Here is a 24,231-nt window from a genome sequence, read left to right as displayed (position 1 = left end):
ATGGCAGAGCAATCCCCAGCGGCTCAGTGTGAGAGTTCTCGGGCCAGCGCATGAGCGCGCTCATTACCGGGGATCGCTGCGTGCCCAGGCACCCAGACCAACCGAAAAGTATGCGAGGTGGATGATAGGAAGGACTCTAGTATAGACGTGCTAGTAGGTTGTAAAGTGTTGAAAAGAAAACGCCGACAAGCTGCTTGGGAGTCTTTGAGAATATGATTGGGGGTAGAAGGAGGGAGAGAAGAGGTTGAAAGGATTGCCCTAGCAATCGCGCGTTCTTCCAGGAGGGAGACGTCGGTTAATGTAAGTTCCCAGGCTGCGAATACGGTCATGAGATCAGAGTCCACTACTACCGTGACTCCCCCGCGTTCATCCGCTGGGCTGGCGTCAGTGAAGAGCACACGAACAGCGCTGCAGCCCACGGGATATTCGCGCCGCAAGTAACGCGACCGATGATTCCGGCGGGCAGTATGGCGAGTAGGATGTACATGGCGTGGAATAGGAGATACCGTCAGCTTGGCACGCGCTGCTGGGGAAAGGCCCGTAGATGTAAGGACACTAGGGCTGGGTGGGTAACCAAGTGAACTAAGAAGATTCCATCCCTCATGTATAGAAGTCAACCGCGTCAGCTGGGCGGCCTGGTGGGCTTCTATAAGTTCCTCTCAAGTGTTAGTCACCCCCAGTCGCTCGAGGTTAAGGGTAGCCGTGTGTATAGGAAGGCCAAGTGCAAGTTTCTGCGCTTTACGTAGTAGGGTAGACATACGTGCGCGTTCAGTGCAAGTTAGGTTTTGATAAGGTAGGTGGTATAGTAGGCGTGAGTATACCAAGGCCTGTACAAGGTGTAAAGCATCAGCCGCTTTGAAGCCATGTTGGCGATTAGACATCCGCCGAAGCATATGCATGATTTGGTTACATTGGGTGGTAAGTTGTCGAAGGGTATGTGTTGCTTTGGCGTTGGCTAGTAAAGTGAAACCAAGCACCTTTATGGACGATTTACGTGGAACGGGTTTCGCATCTAATGTGATGTTAAGAGACAAGTCTTTCTGTCCGCGAGCGTGTTTTGTGACAACGAGTAGCTCCGACTTGGCAGGGGAACACGTGAGACCTCCACGCCGGACGTATTGCTCTGTGGTGGTAGCTGCTTCCTGCAAGTGGGTCTCAATGTGTCCTAGGGAGCCTTACGTAACCCAGGCAGTAATGTCGTCTGCGTAAAGAGCATGACGAACATCCGAGATCTGATCGAGGAGGGGAGGGAGACCTCGCATGGCAAGGTTGAATAGGAGTGGAGATAGCACGGAGCCTTGCAGAGTGCCGCGGTTTGAGACAGGTTCAGTAGGGGAGCGGAGATCACCGATGACAAGGCTGGCAGATCGGTCACGAAGAAAGTTGCGGACATAGTTATACACCTTCGCGCCGCAGCCAGTAGCTCCCAACTGTTCAAGAACCAAATCGTGGGAGTGGTTATCGAACGCCGCCTTGAGGTCTATGGCTAACACGGCGCGGTATTGTGCAGAACTTGGTAAGTCTATGACATCGTGTTTCAGGCGGAGCATTATGTCCTGTGTTGATATTCCACCACGATAACCATAAAGGGTGTCGGGAAGCACGCAGGTGTCCGAAAGAAATTTATGCAAGCGGCGCTGCACAATTTTCTCGAGCACTTTGCCAAGGCACTAGGTGAGAGAAATCGGTCGCATGTTCTCTAAGGAGAGGGGTTTTTCTGGCTTGGGGATGAGAACTACTGTGGCCTCTTTCCACTCTTTTCGTAAGGTACCAGATTCCCATACCTCATTCAAGTAAGTCGTAAGTTGATCGGTGTCAGTATCAGACAGGTTATAAAGTAACGAATACCGGATTCGGTCGGGACCAGGGGATGTGTTACGGCGAATGTCGCTGAGCACTGCGCGAAGCTCAGTGACAGTTATAGGCGCGTTAGGATAAGCCAGTGTGCTGAGAGGACCTGTGTAGTCCACGTAGCGTGGCGCGTCTGGTGGTGGGAGATAACGCTGTCGTAACTGTGCAAGGCATTCCGTGTCTGGAATGTTAGTTGTGTGAAAATGCTTTCTAATGCTTCTGGATTTCTCTGATTTTGCTTGGCCGGGCTCTATTAGATGGCATAGCAGAGACCAGGTACGCGCAGTACTGAGATTGCCATTAAGTTTATCACAAAGTGAGTGCCAGTTTTGACTAGTAAGGCTCTCAGAGTAACGAAAGGCCTCACCAGAGAGCTGTGCGATGCGCAGCCTCAGCTACCTGTTATGACGCTGGTGGCGCCACCGTTTGGTTAAGCTACGGCGCGCGTCCAATAAGTGGACAAGATGGGCATCTATGTCTGGTGCATCAGGCGTTGTGGTGAGGGTGCGCGTGTGAACTTCTAGTCGGGTTTGCAGTGTCTGCACCCAATCGGTAAGCGTGTAGGTTGCGGACCTGGTGCCAGAGGCTGCGCGGAAGGCAGGCCAGTCTGTTAGTCGGATCTGGCGTTCCTCCCATACGAAGTCTTTTGTATTCATTCGGGTAGCAATAATTGAGTGGTCACTACCTAAATACTCGTCGAAGTTGTGCCAGGTGCAGGAACGACGACCATGATAAAGGGTAAGATCTGGGAATGTGTCCCGAGAAACGCTTTTGCCAAGACGAGTTGGTACCGATGGGTCAGTAAGTAGCATGAGGTTGTGCTGCTGGATTAAAGTGTCGAGCTTGCGGCCTTTGGGTGTGTCATGAGTATATCCCCAAGTGGTATGAGAGGCGTTGAAATCACCCGCGATAAGTATAGCTCTACCCTTACACCGCGCTACTTGAAACAATGTGTCGAAACGTGCATGGCGTTCTTTAGGGCGGCTATAGACATTAAGTAGGCGGAGAGGTTGTGTGTTGTGCTTGCGGTTGCTGCTGGGAAGAAGCTCAAGCAGGACATGTGGAATGTCTTGGTTATCCAGTGTAAAGTCAACCACTGCATGTACCTGCCTCACTAGCGTGGCCACGAGGTGGTCCCGATTGGGATCTTTATGTGCAGCATATACTACATATCCAGGTAGACTAGGAAGGGTGCGAGGTTCCTGAAGAAATATGACGTCTGGTAGAGAAATGTGTGTTTGAAGATACTGTATGAGGCTTCCACGCTTCTTTCTGAAGCTACGGCAGTTCCACTGCCACACCGACCGAACAGGCGCTTGGTGTGGCAGGTACCTGCGCGTTACATTTCGCCATCAGTGTGACTTAGGCTAACTTGACGGGATGAAGTTGAGCTGCATCCCGCTAAAGGAGGGCGGCGCGCCCGTTTCGGTCGACGTGCTACAAGTTCGGCTACAGTGTCTGTCAATTTGGAAATGGTGACTTCAAGGCCTGTAAGTCGATCCTCCGTAGAGGCCGGATGCACAGTCTATTCGAGTAATGTGGTGAGAGTGTCAAGGCGCTGTTCAAGCCGGGTGACGCGAGTCGCTAAGCTAGGCATAGGATCAGTGTCAGTAGGCTCTAGTATATCCATGGGGGCTGGCTGCGAAGTCGGAGTTACAGGGGTGGGATGAAGTGGCTGTGAAGTCGCAGTTACAGAGGTGGGGTTTGGCAAAGATGTTGGTGTTGGGGGGTTAGCTGGAGTAGAGCACTGCACGGGCTCGGGCTTATCCGAAAACCCGGGCCCGTGTTTATTTTCACCGTATTGTAAACATATTTCTGTCATAAAACTAAAGTTTGCATAATATTTCCTTATAAATTTGCGCAAACAGCAAGAAAACCTTCGCTAAAGCCAGATACCAAAATAAGCGAAAGGTGCGCCTAATTTTAATGCCTAGCATTATAGGGGGGAGTAGGTCCGAAAATTCTGTCCGTCCACCCATGGCCAAAAAAAAAATGAGGACTGGTGCAAGAGACACTCTTTCCCAATAAGTTTAGGCCTGTTGTGCGCGCGCTTGACAGCGGCCGCTAGGCCTGGCGTGATAACGACTCACTGTCCGCGCAAACATTGAGCGCATTGGTGCAGAACAGTCTACGCGCCAGTCTAACACCTTATTGACCTTTTTCCCGGCACTCCCGTGGGCGCTGCCATTTTTCATCACGTGGTGACGCGTCCATTGCTTGCCTCAGCCGCCTCCGTTGCCTCCGTGTTCCCAATGCAAGCGTGTGACGCCGGTGCAGCGCAGCAAACCTCCGTTTCGACGCAAATCGTAGACGACTGCGTGGACGAGATTTGTCCACATATTTAGAGGACATCTAAGTGCTTTCAGAGCTCATTACGCCTTGTCCAAACGTCGCGAGCAGCGTATACGGTGGTTCTATTAAAAGCGGGCCAGAAATGTATTCCAAGCTGTCCACACTTTCCGCTTATGATTAAATCAGGATTAGTACTGCTCTTCGTTGTCTTCTTGGTTCCTTGGTGCGGCCGCTATATCATTGTTTATTTTCAGCCTAATCGCTCGCGGGTGTGCTCTGCTGTTATAGATTTTTTCTTGCTGAGCACAAATCTTGGAATGTAAATGCTCTGTACTTTGTGGTAGCTTGTAGCAAAGGGTGTATTATCGTTAGTCCCTCGCCTACTCTGTGCACCGTCACGAAACGTTCAGCTTCCAACATTCGCGTCTTGTCGGTGTATACAGTCGCCGTCACTCATGCTTCGGCCTATCGGCACATTAATTCAAGTGTACGCCCATTCACTCATAGGGTGGGCGTAAGTTTGCGTGTGTGTAGATGACGTGCGAGAAACTTACTACGCCGGTAAGTGGCGCTATATATTTCCTTTTGTATCGAGCGGTACTCACTCTCCTTTCTTGGAGGTTAACTATATAGCGCAGGCGGATGAATTATCTTTTTCTGTCTTCGAGTAAAGCCGTGCATCGCGAGAGGCCGGCAACACAGGCAGTATTTATCTAGCAGCGGCGACACAGATTGATTCCATTCCTTAACATGTGAATAACTCTTTTTGTAGCTAACTACCGCAAACGTCTTCCCTTTATCTTACACATTTTGCAGCACGAATTGGGCACGGTGAATTAGCGAACACCCAGTCGTATTTCCGACAGATGATCACACACTAGCAGGGAAGAAGCAGTAATGGCTTCGTATTCGTGCGCATTCGCTGAGGCAACGTGTGACGCGCCGCCGAAAGCGCCATCTCATTCCTCTATCACGAACTGCACTGCGAAAAGGGTCAATACGGACGGCTACTTGCCTACCACAGCACAATGAGGAACCATTCATCACCTTTCGCAACGTGGTATCCGCAACTTGAAAGCGCTAAAGTACGTGTCTTACTCCACCACCCATACACCCGTGCTCATTATACTGGCACCACACACGTACAAGAGGACGCACGAGGAAGAAGTACAAGACGCATACAAGAGCACTGTACGTGTGTGGATTATGGAATGGGAAATACAAGACTAGGTGTACACACATATATATATACAATGCAATGAATAGACAACCTATATACGAGGTGCTAGCCAGACATTCCGGGAATTCAGTCGTAAAACAAATGTGTTCACCATAACGCTTAACCAGCACTGTCTCATTCAAAGTAGTCTCCTTGCACATGTATACACCGATCCCAGTATTGCTGCCACGATTCCATGCATTCGTGGAACTCTCCAGGTGACAGTGTATTGAGGCCCGCCTGCGATTCCGATTGGATGTCTTCAACAGTGTGAAACCGACGTCCTTTAAGCCTCAACTTCAACTTTGGGGACAAGAAAAAGCCACAAGGGGGCAAGGTCAGGCGAATAGGGTGGGTGCGGAAGTACTGTGATTTGTTTTGAAGTCAGCAACTGTCGACCAACTAGTGATGTGTGAGCGAGCGCGTTTTCGTGATGAAGAAGCCAGTTATTCTTCCACTTACCCGGACGTTTGCGACGAATGCTCTCGCTTAAGCGTTTCAAAACGTCACAGTAATGCTCCCTATTCACGGTTTGTCCAGGAGGTACGAATTCTTTATGGACAATTTCATGTAGGTAAAAAAACAAAAAAATAAAAACTAGAAAATAACCTTGCACTTGGCCGCGCAACGCTTGAAACAGCGAAGCTGGGCGATCGTAGCCCAGCATTTTCCGGAAGTGCGCGCGAACTTTTCATCTTATTACTCATGATGATGATGATTTCTTTGCGCGCGTCTCGCACTTGCGGCCGTCACTGCGCGTTTGTGATGAGCAGGTTCTTTTGTCTAATATTTGACGGTTCTATGAGGCGAAGCCTCCCAGAACCCAATCGAGGACAAAGTCGTTTGTGGAACGCACACACAAAACGTTTAATGTAACAAGAACGAAAAAAAACCCATAAAATAAACACTCAAAAAGAACTCATAATAGAACACACATGTGGCTAGAACGCTTAATGATATCGGGGAAGTTCGGGCAGGAAGCGGGCGTGTGCGCGTGCTATAGTCTCGATGCGGCGAAGCGGAGACGAGACGACGAGAAAAGCGTTGTTGGTCTCACCAAACGTCGTTGTGTCGGACCGTAGTACAGGCTGTCAGAGCGTGGCAGCTCTGGCTCGGAGGGAGAATACAGGCGGCTCGGCAGCACGCGAAGACGGCGGTGGCGTTCTGGCTGGGCAGCTGGTCGTGGCACTCGGGCTCGTAGCCCGACAGCTCCCGTTCTGCCCACGGGCGCAGACGCTCACCGGCCTCGGGCAGCAGCAGTTGACAATCGCTTGCTCAATAAAGCTTGTATAGGACTCCAGCTCGCGAATCTCTCTCAGGGAGCGTGCCCGTTCCGCCTCCGCGATCTTGAGACGCAACTGCAAAACACGTGCCTCGCGCTCAATCTTTTCTCTTTTAGCTTCTCGCTCCGCAGCGCGTTCTTCTCGCGCTCGCGCCTGCCGCTCCGCGAACCACGCTTTTAGCTCTGCTCCCTCTAGCCCCATGCGTTCCGCTAAAGCTAACAGCTCTCGCGTGCTAGCCATGGTTTCAAGCTGTTATAATCGACAAGAAAATCCAAACAAACGGCTTCGTCCTGTCTGGCGGACGCCAAATGGGGGACAACCCCATTAAGGGCAAAGCCCAATCGGGGACAAAGTTTAATAAAACTAGAAACGAAAATTAACCCATAAAAACAAACACACAAAGATAACATGAAAACATGTAGCTAGAACGCCCATGATATGAGGCAAGTTCGGGCAGGAAGCGGGCGTGTGCGCGTGCTATAGTCTCGATGCGGCGAAGCGGAGACGAGACGACGAGAAAAGCATTGTTGGTCTCACCAAACGTCGTTGTGTCGGACCGTAGTACAGGCTGTCAGAGCGTGGCAGCTCTGGCTCGGAGGGAGAAGACAGGCGGCTCGGCAGCACGGGAAGACGGCGGTGGCGTTCTGGCTGGGCAGCTGGTCGTGGCACTCGGGCTCGTAGCCCGACAGCTCCCGTTCTGCCCACGGGCGCAGACGCTCACCGGCCTCGGGCAGCAGCAGTTGACAATCGGGCAGGGTGGCGATGCCCGGGAAGGCAGGCGGCTTGGCAGCAGGGGTTGACGGCGGCGGCGTCCTGGCCGGGCAGCTGGTCGTGGAGCTCGGGCCCGTAGCCCGACAGCTCTCGTCCTGCCCACGGGCACAGTCGCTTGCCGGCCTCGGGCAGCTGTTTACGATCAGGAAGAGTGGCGACTCCCAGGAACGGGTTGGCAGGAGGCCCCGGCCGGGTGAAGTCCTGGTGGCTCGGGTCCGGAACCCGACGGCCGTCTTCAGCTCCCGATCCGATGGCCGACCTTGTCCTGGTGTCGCTTCTGGAACTCCTCCCCCTACTGCCAGCGCGGCTCCTTTTTCTGCTGCTCTGGTCGATTCGTCGACTTCTCATTGGCTGCTCGAGGCTCCGTGTTCCTCTGTGATTGGATTGGGTTTTTTCTTTTGATTTCTTTTCTTGCGCCGCGTGTTCACGCGCCGGACGGTCTTCGGCGTTGTCGTTTTCGGCGCGGCGCGGTAGAGCGGCGCGTGCTCTCCTTGTCGTCTGCTTCTTGTTTGAATGTACCGCACCTTGTCGCACACCACAATTATCACCGTCGCGCACCACACATCACAGCGTTGCATAGAGCAGCTTGCAACACCGACACCGCGTTCCAGGAGACCCGCTCCGTGAATGCGCCTCTCTTTCTGTCTCGCGCTCTCATAGTGCGCAAAACCTCTTGACCTTGCAGAGCACGAGCGTGCGAACGCGCCAGCTATGGACGAAGACGACGACGCCCGAACGCAATCATATGCATAAATGCACGTTCTGCGAGCGTGGCTGTATAGCCCAGTGGTTACGACACTCGCCTTGGGACCAGGGGCACGCGGGCTCGAATCCCGCTTCGGGAAGAAAGTTTATTTTCTTTCTTGGTAGTTTCCTGATACGAACCACCAACTACGGCTGACTGAAACAGCTTCGCTGTTAAAACGATGAGCATGCACTTCACATTGCCACGAACTTGACGCGCCTTTTTCGGCCGCGGGGAATTTGGAGACTTTCACTGCGACGACTGATTTTTGGTTCAGAATAGTAGCCATAAATCCATGTCTCCTCCCCGGGTATTACACTGGAGGGGAATGTGAGATTGTCTCTGACTTGTTGCTTCAGTTTCGTACAGACGGAAACATGGCGTTCGTCACTGAGCAGTCTTGGCACGAATTTTACATGAGTGCGCCTCATGTTCAAAACATCCGACAAAATTCACTGAACTGTGTCATACGATTTTCCTACAATGTCGCACACATCCTTTACAGTTAGCCTGCGATTTCCCAGGCTAGCCTTACGATATGGTTTCCGGGATTGTGCTCGTTGACGGGCGTCCAGAACGTTCATCGTTGTCCACACACATTCGACCCTCTTTGAAGCGTTTATGCCATAAAAACATCATACTTTGGCCCATGGCGTCGACTCCGAAAGCGTCCTATAGCATACGATGAGTTTCTACCGCAGTTTTGCCATGTTTAATACAAAACTTGATGCAAATCCTTTGCCCCTTGAAGTCTGCCATATTGGTTGCTAAAAATGCGAGAAATCAGTAAAACATTGCGTTGCAAAACAACACTACGCAAAACAATGCTTCGTCTTAGATGCAAGTGGTTCAGCACACTAATCCGCAAGGTATACTACTAGCCACATCTAGAGGCGGAAATGTGTACCCCACTTAGTTTGCACGCGCTTTTGAAATTTGCGGTACTTTTTCGTAGCACCTCGTATACTACATATACTAGAGAACGTATATATATATATATATATATATATATATATATATATATATATATATATATATTGAGAAGAGTTTTATTGGCGGTGTCCGTCAAGGACACTACGAGTTCCGGGAACAGCGAGGCAGCGTGGAGCACCGTCTCCAAAGACACCGACGACCAACAGCGCGAGCAGAGCGGGCCGAGCGTTGCGATGCCGCTGGACGGAGGCGCGTCTTCTTCTTCACAAACGCCCCCGCAAAAAAGAGCCATCCTTGCGACCTAAGAGGTCGTTGGCCGAGGGTTATGGTAGGGCTTGAGACGCGCCACGTGGACGAGGGTACGTCCACGCCGGCGCATGTCGTCAGATGGAGAAAGTGGCTCGATGACAAAATTCACCGGGGACGTTCGCTCCAAGACGCGGTAAGGCCCTTCGTACTTTAGAACGAGTTTTGACGAAAGGCCCGGAGTTTGGCAAGGAATAGCCAGCCATACAAGAGGCCCTGGGGCATACGTGGGACTGGGTAGTGAGTCGGCGCGCCCTTCCTTCTGGCGCTGTTGTTCATGTGACGTAAAGGTGCGCGCGAGCTGGCGGCACTCTTCCGCTTGTCGGGCAGCTTCGTACACAGGTGGGCACTCGGAAGCGTCAGGAAGGTATGGAAGGAGAGTGTCGATGGTGGAAGAAAGGAGGAGGAAGAAAGGTGAAAATCCCGTAGTAGCTTGTATCGCGGTGTTGTATGCGAACGTTACAAAAGGAAATACGCCCTCCCAGTTCCCATGATCAGATGCCACGTACATCGCAAGCATATCACCGAGAGTGCGCATAAACCGTTCCGTGAGCCCGTTAGTTTGCGGATGGTAAGCCGTGCTCGTTCGATGAATAATGTGGCATTCCGAAAGCAGAGCTTCGACGACCTCGGAGAGGAAGGCGCGACCTCTATCACTCAGGAGTTCTCTAGGTGCGCCATGTCGAAGGATGAAGCGATGCAGGACGAAAGACGCTATATCCCGCGCTGTAGCATTCGGTAGAGCCGCAGTTTTGGCTTAGCGTGTCAAATGGTCCACCGCAACTATAATCCACCGATTGAGATCCGTTGTCATTGGAAGCGGGCCGTAGAGATCAATGCCTACGCGATCGAAGGGTTTGGCAGGGCACCAGACGCCAGACGCAAGGCGCCAGACGCACGTAAAGGTGGTAATTTGCGACGTTGACAGTCAGGGCAGCACTGAACAAACTTTCGTACAAAAGTGTACATTCCCCGCCAGTAGTAGCGATGGCTTATACGTTCGTAAGTCTTAAATACTCCTGCCTGGCCACATTGCGGATCGTCGTGAAAAGAGGCACAGATTTGGGATCTTAAGCTGCGGGGGATGACTAGTAGCCATCTATGGCCTTCGGGAGCGTAGTTGCGTCGGTGGAGCAGCTGATCACGAATGGCGAAATGAACAGCTTGGCGCCGGAGGGATCAGGATACAGGGGTGGTCGATGACCCAGAAAGATAGTCTAAAAGAGAAGCGATCCACGGGTCACGGCTTTGTTCGGTGCCAATCAAGTGAAGGTGAAGAGATGACAGGGGGTGAGCGCAAGTGATTTCGCAGGCCGAGTCTGGAGTTAGAGGTGAACGGAACAGGGCGTCTGCGTCAGTGTGCTTGCGTCCGCAGTGGTAGACGACGCGAATATCGTACTCCTGGATTCGGAGTGCCCAGCGTGCTAAGCGGCCAGATGGATCTTTCAACTTGGCGAGCCAACAAAACGCGTGGTGATCCGCTACTAGATCAAATGGGCGGCCGTATAAGTATGGGCGGAACTTGCCAAGCGCCCATACTAGAGCCAAGAACTGTTTTTCAGTTACGCTGTAATTGGCCTCTGCTTTCGCCAGCGTACGACTCGCATAAGCGACCACGTATTCAGAGTAGCCGGGCTTGCGTTGCGCGAGGACGGCATCAAGACCGACCCGGCTGGCGTCTGTATGTACCTCAGTTGCAGCTGTCGGGTCGAAATGGCGAAGAATAGGTGGACAGGTAAGAAGACGACGCAGTGTAGCAAACGCGGCGTCGCATGCAGGGGACCAGGAGGAGAGGTCCGCGCCACCGCGTAGGAGCTGGGTAAGGGCGACATGATAGATGCGAAATTGCGGACAAAGCACCCGAAATATGAGCACAGGCCCACAAAACTGCGTAGTTATTTGACGTTAGTAGGCTTAGGGAACTGAGCGACTGCACGAAGTTTCGCAGGGTCGGGTAGAACGCCGTGCTTAGACACGGTATGGCCTAAGATGGTCAGCTCCCGCGCGGCGAAGCGGCACTTCTTGAGGTTCAGTTGCAGGCCAGCGTTGGTGAGACACGTCAAAACATGTCGAAGGCAAATAAGATGGATCGGAAAGTCAGGCGAGAAAACCACGACATCGTCGAGGTAGCAAGGACACATAGACCACTTGAGGCCACACAGTGTATTGTCCATGAGTCGTTCAAACGTGGCAGGTGCGTTGCAAAGTCCAAAGGGCATCACGTTGAACTCGTATAGGCCGTCAGGTGTAATAAACGCCGTTTTCTGGCGATCGGCTTCAGCCATTGGTACCTGCCAGTAGCCAGAACGCAAGTCTAGGGACGAAAAGAATTCCGCGCCTTGAAGGCTGTCAAGGGCGTCGTCGATTCGCGGCAAAGGATAGACGTCCTTGCGCGTGGCCTTATATTATCGACGGTAGTCAACGCAAAAGCGAATAGACCCGTCCTTCTTGCGAACGAGAACGACAGCAGATGCCCAGGGACTGTGGGATGGTTGTATAACTCCACGGCGTAGCATATCGTCGACTTAGTTGTTGATGACGCGACCCTCGTCGGCGGAGACACGGTGCGGTCGTTGACGCAACGGCTTGTGTAAGCCGGTGTAAATGTAGTGCTGCACTTCCGACGTTCGGCCCAATTGGGGCTGAGACACATCGAAGGAATTTCTGAAGTTGTGTAGAAGCTGAAGTGTTCGGAAGGGGTTAGTGTAGTGGCGATAGAACTGGAAAACATGTCACTCGACGACTCTTCAAGCGTTGAAAGGGGAAGGAGTTCGTTCGAGTCAAGATGGAAAGATTGGTCTGGCACGGTAACAAAGAATGAAGAGTCAAGCTGTTCCACGCGGCCGAGACATTCGCCGACAAGCAACATAAACGACGCCGAAAGTGGATTGTACACAAAAATATTGCTGATGCCGGCGGCGATGTGAAGCGTTGCAAAAGGCAGTGGAACGGCTTTGTGACTCATAAAGATGTCAGATGGTGTAAAGAAGACGGTAGCATCGGTGATGGCATCGCAGACGACTGGCACAAGTGCAAAAGAGCCAGGTGGAATGTCAGTGTCCTCACGCACGACCAGTTTAGGCGGCTGATCAAGAGCGTCGTGAGACGGTGCGTCACACAGCGGCGAAAATTCAACTTCAGCTCGTGCGCAGTCGATGACGGCATTATGACGGGACAAGAAGTCCCACCCAAGGATGACGTCATGCGAGCAGGCAGGAAGAACAATAAACTCGACAATGTACAAAACGCCTAGTAAAAGCACACGGGCAATACAGGCTGCGAGAGGTGTCACGTGCTGCGCGCTTGCCGTGTGAAGCGACAGTCCAGACAGCGGCGTCGTCACCTTGCGCAGCGAACGGCAGAGTTTGGCGGCTATAACAGAAACGGTGGTGCCGGTGTCCACAAGTGCAAAAGTGGAAATACCTTCGACCGATATTGCGACCATGTTAGCAGGAGAAGAGAGAGGACTTGGGCAGTTCGAAGTTGGCGCAGTTCTTGCCTCGCGAACTGCGGCGCTTAGTTTTCCTGGCCGGAGGGTGCGGGTCGGCGACGCATTGGGTAGAGCGATCGTCGACGAGGAGTTGGGGATCGGCGCGACGGAAATTCAGGGACGTCAGAAGAAACATGCCGCTTGGAGGGACTCGGGGCTGATTGGCGCATGGGCTGACTGCCATACGGGAACGGCCGGGCAGCGTCGTGGGGAGTTGGAAGGCGACGGCGGCAATACCGAGCGACGTGCCCTGGCGTGCAGCAGGCGTAACAGATCGGACGATTGTCAGGCGTCCGCCATGGATTGCTGACTCGCGGCCCGGCCCAAGAAGCAGTAGGAGCGGCGGGTGGTGCAGACTGTTGCAGGATCGAGAAAGGCGGCTGGGGAGGCCTACGCACTACCTGCGCATAGGTGGGAGGCACAGCAACAGGCTGCACTGCCTGCGCATACGTAAGGGGCGCGGCAACTGGCTGCGCTGCCGGCGCATACGTAAGAGGCGCAGCGAAAGGTTGCGCTGCCTGCGTATAAGGAAGAGGCGTCGCCGCAGGTGGTGAGCGACAGGAACAGCTTGAGCGATCTCTTCGGCAATGACAGTGCGGAGCGGTGAAGGCAGACGACAGGACGGCTCATGGGTGAAGGGGACCAAGGAAAGTTGAAGGGCAACCTCCTCGCGCACGAAGTCTTGAATCTGCTGAAGCAGTGGAGAGTGGTCGAAAATGGCAACCAGACTCGCTAGCGAGTCGGTGGTCGACAGAGGCTGCCGAGACAGGGTGCGTTGCTTCTTCAGCTCTTCGTAGCTCGGGAATAACGTGACGACTTCAGAAACGGTGCACGGATTTCTGGCCAAAAGCATCTGGAATGCGCCGTCATCGATGCCTTTGAGGATGTGCTGAACTTTATCAGCTTCGGGCATGGCGGCGTTGACACGTTTACAAAGGTCGACGACTTCTTTAATGTAGCTAGTGAAATTTTCACCAGTCTGCTGTGCACGGGCTCGCAAGCGCTGTTCAGCGCGTAGTTTGCGCACAGCAGGTCGACCAAACACTTGAGTGAAAGATGTCTTGAAAGTTGACCATTTCGGGATGTCGACTTCGTGGTTATGCAACCAGAGTTGGGCAACGCCAGTAAGATAAAATATGACGTTGGTCAACTTCGCGACGTCGTCGCGACCCGTTCATATGATGTAAACCAGTCCTCCACGTCCGTTTCATCTGTACCACTGAATACCTTCGGATCACGTTGCCGAGGAGCCCCGGTGCAGATAACGGGCTGGGGTGCAGGCGCCGGTGGGTCTGTGTTGTCGGTCATGATGGGTGGAAGCGTTCGTGTTCGAAGCTCCAGGGTGCAAGCGGCGGGGGAAATCCAGCAACCTCCACCGTTTGGGAAGGGGTTTATCGGCGGTGTCCTTCAAGGAGGCTATGAGTTCCGGGAACGGCGAGGCAGCGTGGAGCACCGTCTCCAAAGACACCAGCGACCAACAGCGCAAACAGAGCGGTCCGAGCGTTGGCGATGCCGCTTGACGGAGGCGCGTCTTCTTCTTCACAATACATATACTGTAAAGAACTCAACGGCCAAGGATAAAGCCGTTCCTCCGTTTTATTGAACTTCTTCCTCCTCTTCCTCTCCTCCGGTACTCGCGCCCCTTCGACTTCGTCTTAACGGCACTCCACATTCTCCGCGGCCTCTGACTCCATCCCTCCTGGGATGGTACGGGATGATGTTCGCAACGGACCTAACTTCGATCGCCTTCGCCGGAGTCTCGTAATACACTGACTTCAGGATGCCTTGCTGACTTGCCGTTTTTGTGACCATGTATGGACCACTAAATTGGCACTTGGAGCCGCTCAGTCCTTTCTTGACGAGTATGAAACTTCCCGGTTCAACCACAGGCAACTTACGATAGTGACTATTGTCGAAGTTTCTCTTCATTCGAAGTTTATATTTCATTTGGTGTTCAGCTGTCTTGGGGGTCTCTAGAAGAATAACGCGGCCGGCGATTCCTAACTGATGATCTGCAGGAAGCCAAGGAATTGTTCCATTTGCAGAAAAGTATGGACTGCAGCCCAACCCCTCCGTGTAGGTGTAATTATGGTGAGTCACTGAAGCTTCCAAGGCACATTTCCATCCCCCAGGGAAGGTAGGGTATGAATCCAAATACTTCTTGAGGTCGCGGATTAACCTTTCTGCGAGTGCGTTGCCTTCCGGTTGGTACGGAGTCGAAAACCTTAGAGTGATGCCTCTCTGTTATTATTTTATTATTTCAAGAAACCCCTAAACGCCCTCACAACGAGGGCATTACATAGGGGGTGACAAAAATTGTATTGCAATCTAGAGAAGGAATAGGCAACAAGAATAAAATGTGGCAGCACAGCAACAATCAATGAACCATAATGAGAAAACTCAACATAATAAACAGAACACACACACACAAAAAAAAAGAAAAATCAAACATTGCGGTAAACGGAACAGAACTAGAAGAAAAGCTACCTATCACATTCATTTTTTAGATGTTCTTGAAATTTCAATGTGTTTATTTCAGTTGCGATTGCAACCGGCAGCTGGTTCCACTCAATAATGGTTTTGGGTATGAATGAGTTCGCAAAAGATGAAGTGCGGCAAATGATGCGTTTGATCTTGAAAGGATGGTCACGGCGGGGAAAGAAGGCCGATGGTGATTGAAAGAAATCGTCATGAAGCAACGGATGATGGTAAATTTTGTGAAAAAGAGTTAAGCGAGCAAGTTTGCGACGATGGGAGAGGTTAACAAGACCAGCACGAGCTTTTAACGCCGTGACGCTAGTGAAACGTGAGTAATCTGAAAAAATGAAACGAGCAGCACGGTTTTGCAGGGATTCGATGTTATCTATGATGTAGGCTTGATCTGGGTCCCATATGGCTGAAGCGTATTCAATTTTAGGTCGGATTAAGGTGATACAAGCAAGTTTACGCACAGGCGCAGGAGCATGTCGAAGGTTACGTTTTAATAAGCCAAGAGAACGGTTAGCAGCTGCTAGAATCAGATCAATGTGATAGTTCCAGGTTAAGTCAGACAGTAGGTGAACACCTAAATATTTGTAAGTAGAAGCTGCCTCACCTGTTACGTCATTAATAGTGCATTTGGTTGAGTGCGGCAAGAGTTTCTTGTAAAGGAGACGAGCTTTGTCTTAGAGTGGTTTAGAGTCATTTGCCACGATGAACACCAAGTGTTAATTGAATCGAGATCAGTTTGTAAATATTGGTGGTCAGTTTCACTTTTAATGGCCCTGTACACAACACAGTCGTCAGCGAACAGTCCAATTTTGGAAGATACACAGTTAGGCAAATCATTAATAAATATTAGAAAGAGCAGGGGACCAAGCACGCTCCCCTGGGGTACACCAGATGTGACTTGAGCCATTGAGGAGTTAGAACCATTAACAGCGGTGAACTGAACGCGAGATGAGAGGAAGTGTTTAATCCATGCTAGAACCTGAGGGTTAATATTGAGATGCGATAACTTGAGTAGTAATCTATGGTGGGGGACCCGATAAAATGCCTTAGAAAAATCGAGAAACAAAGCGTCGACTTGAATCCCGGCGTCTATTAAAGTAAATAAGTCGTTAGTAAATCCAGAAAGCTGAGTGTCGCAAGAGAATCCCTTGCGAAAACCGTGCTGATATTTAAATATGATGTTGTGATCTTCAAGATAATTAATGATCTGAGTGTGGATGACATGTTCAAGGAGCTTTGAGAAGGTGCATGTCAATGAAATGGGTCTATAGTTTAGGGGATCAGAGCGGACGCCAGATTTGAAAATTGGCACTACTTTAGCTACCCGCCAGTCATAAGGGATGGAGCCAGATGATAAAGACTGAGAAAAAAGTGCAGATAGGACTTGAAAACTACTCTGAGATATATTTTTAAGTATTTTGTAGTTAAAGCCAAGCGGGTCCGTGCTCGTAGTATCTTTAAGGTTATTTAGTAAAGAAAGAATACCATGATCACTTATGACTATAGAGGGCATTGAATAATCATGAAGTGAACTGAGAGTTAGAGAAGAGGTAATGACTTCATGAGTGAAATCAGACGAAAAAGCGTTGTTAAAGAGTTGAGAAGAATGGGCATCGTCCAGCTGATCACCATTAGAATTTGTTATGGATGAATCCGGACGTGAATGTGGGTTAATTACGCTCCAAAATCTTCGAGGATTGTTAGATAGCATAGTGGGTAAGACGTCACTGTAAAACTGGCGCCAGGTGGCTTTCAGCATTCTTGGGTAATCCTTGTCGCTTTTTCTATAGGTTTCCCATGTAGCTAATAGGTTGTTAGCAACTGCCTGCCTATACAAACGCTTTTTTCTTTTTATTGGCTCTTCGCAGCCGCTCTTCGCAGCCAAGGCACTGTTTTACTGCACCTAATTGAGATAACTGGTATAAATCTTCTAATGAGGTTAATGAGGGTTGTTTTGAACAGCGTCCAGTTCTGTTCAAGGGAACGGAAAGGACTTTCAGCTAAGAACCGCCCAGAAAAAGTGGTTAATTCGAGATTCATCTGGTCAAAATTAGCTCTGTTATAACACCTGATCACCTTGGAGGTAGTTTTCCTGTCAAGCATACGGTGGTCGATGCACCCGGTAATGATGCCATGGTCAGAAAGACCATTAAGGTGAAATATTTTAGAAAAAGCATCGGGATTATTAGTTAGAATCAGGTCAAGAATGTTAGCCGTGGCACCTGTGGACCGCGTGGGCTTTGTAATGAGCTGATTTAGGTGAAAATCTAGACAAGACTGCAGAAAAGCGTGCGCATCCTTATCACTTGCTGAGACAGACAGAGTGTCCCAATTGATACTTGGGAAATTAAAATCACCAAAGATAATGAGGACAGAATTTGGAAAACGCGTCACACATCAGTCAATAGGCGACAAAATTCGTCAGCAAACCCATCGTACAGGTCTGGTGGACGGTACAACACACCGGCAATAATATTGGTAGTAATGCACTTTATAGAGATGAATATACATTCCAGAAAAGAAGCAACAACAACTGGTACGGTAAGCAGTTCTTGCTTAACCGCAATAAGGACGCCACCTCCTCTCCTACTATTTCTGTCACATCGAAAAAAATTGAAACTTGATTCGCATGAAAGGATGTTATCGTCGGTAATGTAATCGTTTAACCACGTTTCAGTCAGTGCCAATAACGAGGCTCCAGTGGAGTCGATAAGAGAGGAGAGGGCAACACTTTTCGCCGTAACGCTTCTGATGTTAGTGTATACGAAACACATGCTTTCTAAACACTTCGGTCCTGACAATGATGGTAGTGCACAATCGGAAGCATCATGATGACTTGGCTAGTGTCATTCGGAAGGAGACTCAGACACACGCACAGCCCAATTGCCAGTGGTGTCCCAGAGATAAACATCATTGTTCACGCGCAGTTTATCGAACGACAGATGAATGCGGTCCCCCTCCTTCCTAATCGTTTTAGAAAACTGCCACAGACCACGGCGTTTAAGACAAACTGCCTCAGAGTAATCGCGTGATATACTTAAATTGGTGTTCTTGAGTTTGTAGCCAAGACTAAGGACAGATTCGACCTCCTTTTCATTATAAAATTTGGCAATGATGGGCCGCTTCTTGTCGGTCGAAAAACGTCCCAGGCGGTGAGCTCTGGCAACGGAGGTAACAGCAATGCCAAGCTTTTGTGTGCAAGATTCTCTCACACGCCGCTCTGAATTTTCCCAAGGCTCAGCTGCATCGCTGTCATTAATGCCAAAAAACAACACGTTTGACCGCCCTGAGCGATTTTCTAGGTCGTCCACCTTGTCCTGAATTTTAGAGATGTCAGTATTCTCATTTGAAACGGGCTGTTTAGAAGATAGAGTTTCAAGTTTGGATTCCAATTCCGCAACCCTTTTAGTTAACAGTTCAAGGTCGTTCTTGAGGGTGACGTGGATGTGCAGGACCCTATTTATAGACTCGGAAAGGCTTATGTTGTTCGCTTCAGGGTGCTGAACTGTTGCTGCCACGGCGTCAAGCTTATCTTCTTGCGCTTTAGTCATAGGGCCGGGGTTTACTTCCACGTCACCAGCAAGAACCAAAAGGCGCCAAAAGTACAACACAGCCGCGCGCACATACTTCGCATAATCAATTACACCAGGTGGCCACGACACCGCAAAAAGACAAACATTATTGTCGCGGAAACACTTAGTTTCCAAATAACTAACCTGTACAAGTGTACGGCGTGAGTACGGATGCATAGCAGCAGTGTCGTGGCCCACGGTGTCCGCAGGAATCCCACCCTTTTCAAGCGGCCAGATAAGTGACGTGGCCCCATGTTGCCCGACGAACACGGCAGTGGCCTCCAGTGTTGGCGATGCAGTGTGATGCAGGCCACCCAAAGGCGGGCAGCAGCTCGCAAACGGCTCCGTGATGTAGGCTCTGGTATCGTTCATCCAAACGGTAATCTTGGGCCCATCCAGACAGCAGGGTCGACTTGGTAGCGGCCAGATAAGTGACGTGGCCCCATGTTGCCCGACGAACACGGCAGTGGCCTCCAGTGTTGGCGATGCAGTGTGATGCAGGCCACCCAAAGGCGGGTAGCAGCTCGGAAACGGCTCCGTGATGTAGGCTCTGGTATCGTTCATTCATACGGTTATCTTGGGCCCATCCAGACAGCAGGGTCGACTTGGTAGGTGGTCCAGGATAAGCAGCAGCAGCACCTGTACAAGTGTACGGCGTGAGTACGGATGCATAGCAGCAGTGTCGTGGCCCACGGTGTCCGCAGGAATCCCACCCTTTTCAAGCGGCCAGATAAGTGACGTGGCCCCATGTTGCCCGACGAACACGGCAGTGGCCTCCAGTGTTGGCGATGCAGTGTGATGCAGGCCACCCAAAGGCGGGCAGCAGCTCGCAAACGGCTCCGTGATGTAGGCTCTGGTATCGTTCATCCAAACGGTAATCTTGGGCCCATCCAGACAGCAGGGTCGACTTGGTAGGTGGTCCAGGATAAGCAGCAGCAGCACCTGTACAAGTGTACGGCGTGAGTACGGATGCATAGCAGCAGTGTCGTGGCCCACGAATAGGCCAGCCCATGCTCAGCCCATCTTCTGAGCATTTCGCTCCGAAAAGCAGGTCTGTTATCGGAGACCAATACTTTAGTCGCCTTGAAGATGACACGTTCCATTAGGGCGATTACAGAGTTGGCATCCTCCTTTCCATATTTAGCTGCTGCCATTCTTGTACATTCGTCAATGACAACAAGGAAAGCCTGCGTCCTCCGCACGCCTTCCCCCTTCTTTTTGACTTCAGCGAAGTCGAGGTGGACAACTTGAAGGGGTACGGTCGAATACTTGGGAATGACCGTTTTGTTTCCTCTAGGTTTGTATTTCGCTTCAGCCATTTGACACAGGTGGCAAGTTCGGACATATTCGTGTACGTCTTCTTTCATACTTTCCCAGGTAAAGCGCTGGTTTATCTTCCTGAACGTCTTTGAGAATCCGTCATGCCCACCCGATTCGGCACTGTCGTGGTAAAGGTGTAAGATTCTTGCACGGCATGTCTCTGGCATGTAAAGCTTCTCGCCCTGTGATCGAATTTCCTCTGTTCCCTCCCAGATGTCGATGGCGCACACTTCTTCCGTGTTTGCTGCTGCTGAAATATGCAGCCTCGATAATGCATCAGCTTCTGGTAGCTTGTCCCCTGGTCTGTAGGTCACTTCAAATGTAAATTGCTGCAGTTCGTTGATCCACCTCGCAATTCTGCCTTTGGGTTGCGAGAGATTGAGAAGATAGGTAAGTGCTTTGTTGTATGTAAACAGCTTGAACAGTCGACCTTCAAGATACGTTCGGAAATACCTTACAGCCATTACCACTGCAAGTGCTTCCTTTTTCGTAGTAGCGTAGTTTTCTTGCGCTTTTGTAAATGTGTATGAGTAATAACCCACAGCCTTGAGTTGGCGCACTGGTGGCTGTGGGTCATTCCGTTGGTGGAGGACAGCCTCCGTTTCATAAAGTGATACGTCCGTGCAGAGCTCGAAAGGTTTTTCGAAGTCCGGAAGTATCAAGACCGGATCTGAGTATATGATGTTGACAAGTGCCTCATATGTTTGTTCGCAATGTTCACTCCAAACAAACGGTGCACCTTTCTGTGTAAGAGATGTCAAGTACTTCGTCATGGTGGCGTAGTGTGGTATGAAGGCTCAAAAGTGTCCAGACAAACCTAGAAAAACTCGCAATGAATTCAAATCATACGGCCGAGGCAATGTCTTTATCCTCTCGACAGACTCTGCTTTGGTGCTTTTCGTGTGGCCGTCAAACACTCTGCCGAGAAATACCACAGACCGCTTGAAGAACTCGCTTTTTCTGAGATTGATCTTTGACTTGGCTTTACTCAGTGCTTACAAAGCCTGTGATAAATGCTTTGCGTGCTGGTCCTCTGTTTTAGAGTACACAATTATGTCATCCATGTAGACGTTGCAAAATTGCCCAGTAAAAGCAGAGAGAACATTCTTCGTCATTTTTTGAAACCAGGCACCCGAGTTCTTCCAGCCAAATGGGAGCCTTTTGTATTTGTACACATCGAAAGGTGTAACAAAAGCTGTAAACTTCTATTCTTCTTGAAGAAGAACTTGCCAGTAACCTTTGCAGGGATCAATTCGCGAAAATCACTGAAATTCTTCAGTTTCATTAATTATGTCATCTATCCGTGTCCTAGGAAATGGAAACAAGTCTGTCGTGCGGGTGAATCAATCGGTAGTCCATGCACAACCTGAAAGTACCGTCCTCCTTAGGCACAATTGTTATAGGTGATGCAAACAGGGATGTCGAGGGCCTGATGATGTTAGCATGTAGCATTCGTTGCAGTTCGTTTTTGAGCCATACTTTCTTCTCGTGAGACAGCGGATAGGGCTTCTTGTGGACTACATTTGTGTCTCGCAGCTTGAATGGAACTTCCCGGAAAGAAGTCGCAGGAGGGTAGGCTCCAACGCAGATGAGCTCAGGATACGTTTACAGTATCTTGTCTCCTTTTCTCACCGTCCTAACCTGCGTTTCTTGTGCTAAGCAGTTTTCTTCTAAAGTGGAGTCGATAGTTATTTAATCTTTCCAATATATATATGTTTAACTTGAGGGGCGTCGTGTCCGGCCTTGACAGTATGAAAGAAAAATTCACGTCATTCATTACAAGCACCTTAACCTCAATAGTCCGATTCTGGTGTTTAACAATCACGTTTGTCCAGTGATGCAGAAGTGTTCTGCTGCCGTCGTAACATTGCACCTCCACTGCTTTATCTTGTCGGATTTTTCTTTTGTCTGCCAATATCTCATTTATGATACTCACAGATGTTCCTGTGTCCACTAGCACATGCGTGCCTCTGCCATTAATTTTCATTTCGGCATGAAGAATGTTAGTCTTCAATAAATATACAACAGCTCTGTCGTTGCATGACACAGATGCATTGTTCTTACACTTTACCTGCCTTTCCATCCCTTCACTCCCAAGTGATCTCTCTTTCACTTCTGCGTTCATCTGCTCTCGGGTTACTATGCTGTTGGCATCCACTTGACCGACATTTTCGGCTTTCTTCCGCGTAGTTAGATGTCGGTCGGCATGCGCAAGGGAGTGTACAATGAAGTTGTTCAGGGCGAGCAAGAGATCCTCGACGGTCTTAGGAGATTTGGCCAGCAGCTGTTGCTGACGGTGTTTGTTCATGCCTAGCATAATCAGTGGCACAATTGATGTATCAGGAAGGTTCTTGTCAGCGAGCAGGAGTAGCCGTCGCCTTTCATAAAAGTATTCTTGAAGGCTTCCGACTTTGTGTCTAAACAAAATGGCATTGTTCCACCGTTCTAACCGGTTAATTTTAACGATGTCAGGAAGCTCTGTTTCCATTGACTCCACGTGTCACTAAGGTGGTCTAAGATTCTCATGTCAAACCACTTTTTCGCTGTTCCCGACAAAAATGGCCTGAGATTTTTTATCTTGTCATCATCCGAATCCCATCGATTTTGTTGGCAGGCGTATTCATAAAAGCCAATCCGTGTAGTGGCAGCCGTTTATATACCATCAAAATTGTCCGGCTTTATGGCATCACCTTGTGGAACGGCTCTGTGTAATGCCGCCTGGCTCAATTTGATCAAGAGCTGTGACTGTTGCTCAACCTGCTTTGACTGCATCTGCAGTAAGTTAATCATAATAGATATGGTATTCTGTCCAGAAGGTGACTCGTTGGGTGGTGTCTGACAATAGGTCTCGTCATGGGGCATCAAAGTGCGAAATTCAGCCGTACCTCTGTCAAGGGTCACTCGCGTGAGCTTGCCTTGCTGGTGACGCCGATGAGCGGCTCAATCGATGTAGAAGACCCGCCCGAGTCAGCATCGCTCTTGTCACTTGGACGGTAGCTACTCGGCGTGTCCATCTTCCCGTTCGGCGAGTCTTCTCAACGCGCGCTAGTTATAATCCTCTGCGACTGCGCCAAAATGTAAAGTACTCAACGGAGACGGATAAAGCCGTTCCTTCATTTTATTGAACGTCTTTCTCCTCTTCCTCTCCTCCGGTACTCGCACCACTTCGACTTCGTCTTGACGGCACTCTCTCTCTCTCTCTTATATATTATATACGCTGTCGTTAAGGCCACACAGATGCGCAAACATTACTCTTCTCACAATACGTGTTCAAAACAGCGGCTGTAGCAAAAGAAGCAAGCCGAAGGTGAATACCACGCCACGCATATCTTGGATGATTCCCGTTGACGGAGGTTCCGCTATTTTTTTATAAGCTTCGCAAAATTTGCTTAGAAGTATATCAAATACGCAAGCAAAACATGGCAACCTATTCACTGACTAGTGTGATACATTATGTGGAATTATTACGAAACTAGGCAAACACGTAGCAAAATGAGACCCCGGCCCACTTCAGGATTGGACTGTTGCGCAGTACCTCCTACCGACCATGCAGGCGACGTATCCAAAACCCTGGAGGCGCTCCGTATACCTGCGTTGACCACCTGATGTTGATACTGCCAGCCTTAGCTAAGGCTGCGGAATTGGGATATATTACTTAGTTGGGATGTCGAAAAGATGCTTAAATGCAACTATTGCTGGAAATTCGAAAGGAAGAACATCTGCCGTGAAGAGTGAGGAAATTCGCAAGTGAACTATCACAAATTTGCAGCAACCCCAACAAAATAGCTTATATAATTATGAACTTTGGAGTTTGTCGAATTATCTGAGTATTTAAATGGTGAGTATCGACCTGATATAATGAGTCCACTAGTATCTTCTATCGGTGTCTGAAATACATATGGCCTCGGTATCTTGTATTTCTAGAATACACATTTTGAAAGTATTTTTGCTAGCCCTGG

General features: G+C 50.0%; 1 protein-coding gene across 1 annotated transcript in view; it reads left to right on the top strand.

Annotated features, from left to right (window-relative positions):
- The window catches only part of LOC119441353 (uncharacterized), a 257,145-nt gene that overhangs the window by 197,540 nt on the left and 35,374 nt on the right, over nt 1-24,231 (top strand). The gene's annotated exons all lie outside the window — the stretch shown is intronic.

The sequence above is a fragment of the Dermacentor silvarum genome, chromosome 2 (genome assembly GCF_013339745.2).
Source record: "Dermacentor silvarum isolate Dsil-2018 chromosome 2, BIME_Dsil_1.4, whole genome shotgun sequence".
Taxonomy (NCBI): Eukaryota; Metazoa; Arthropoda; class Arachnida; order Ixodida; family Ixodidae; genus Dermacentor; species Dermacentor silvarum.
This window is presented reverse-complemented; position numbering and strand designations above follow the sequence as displayed.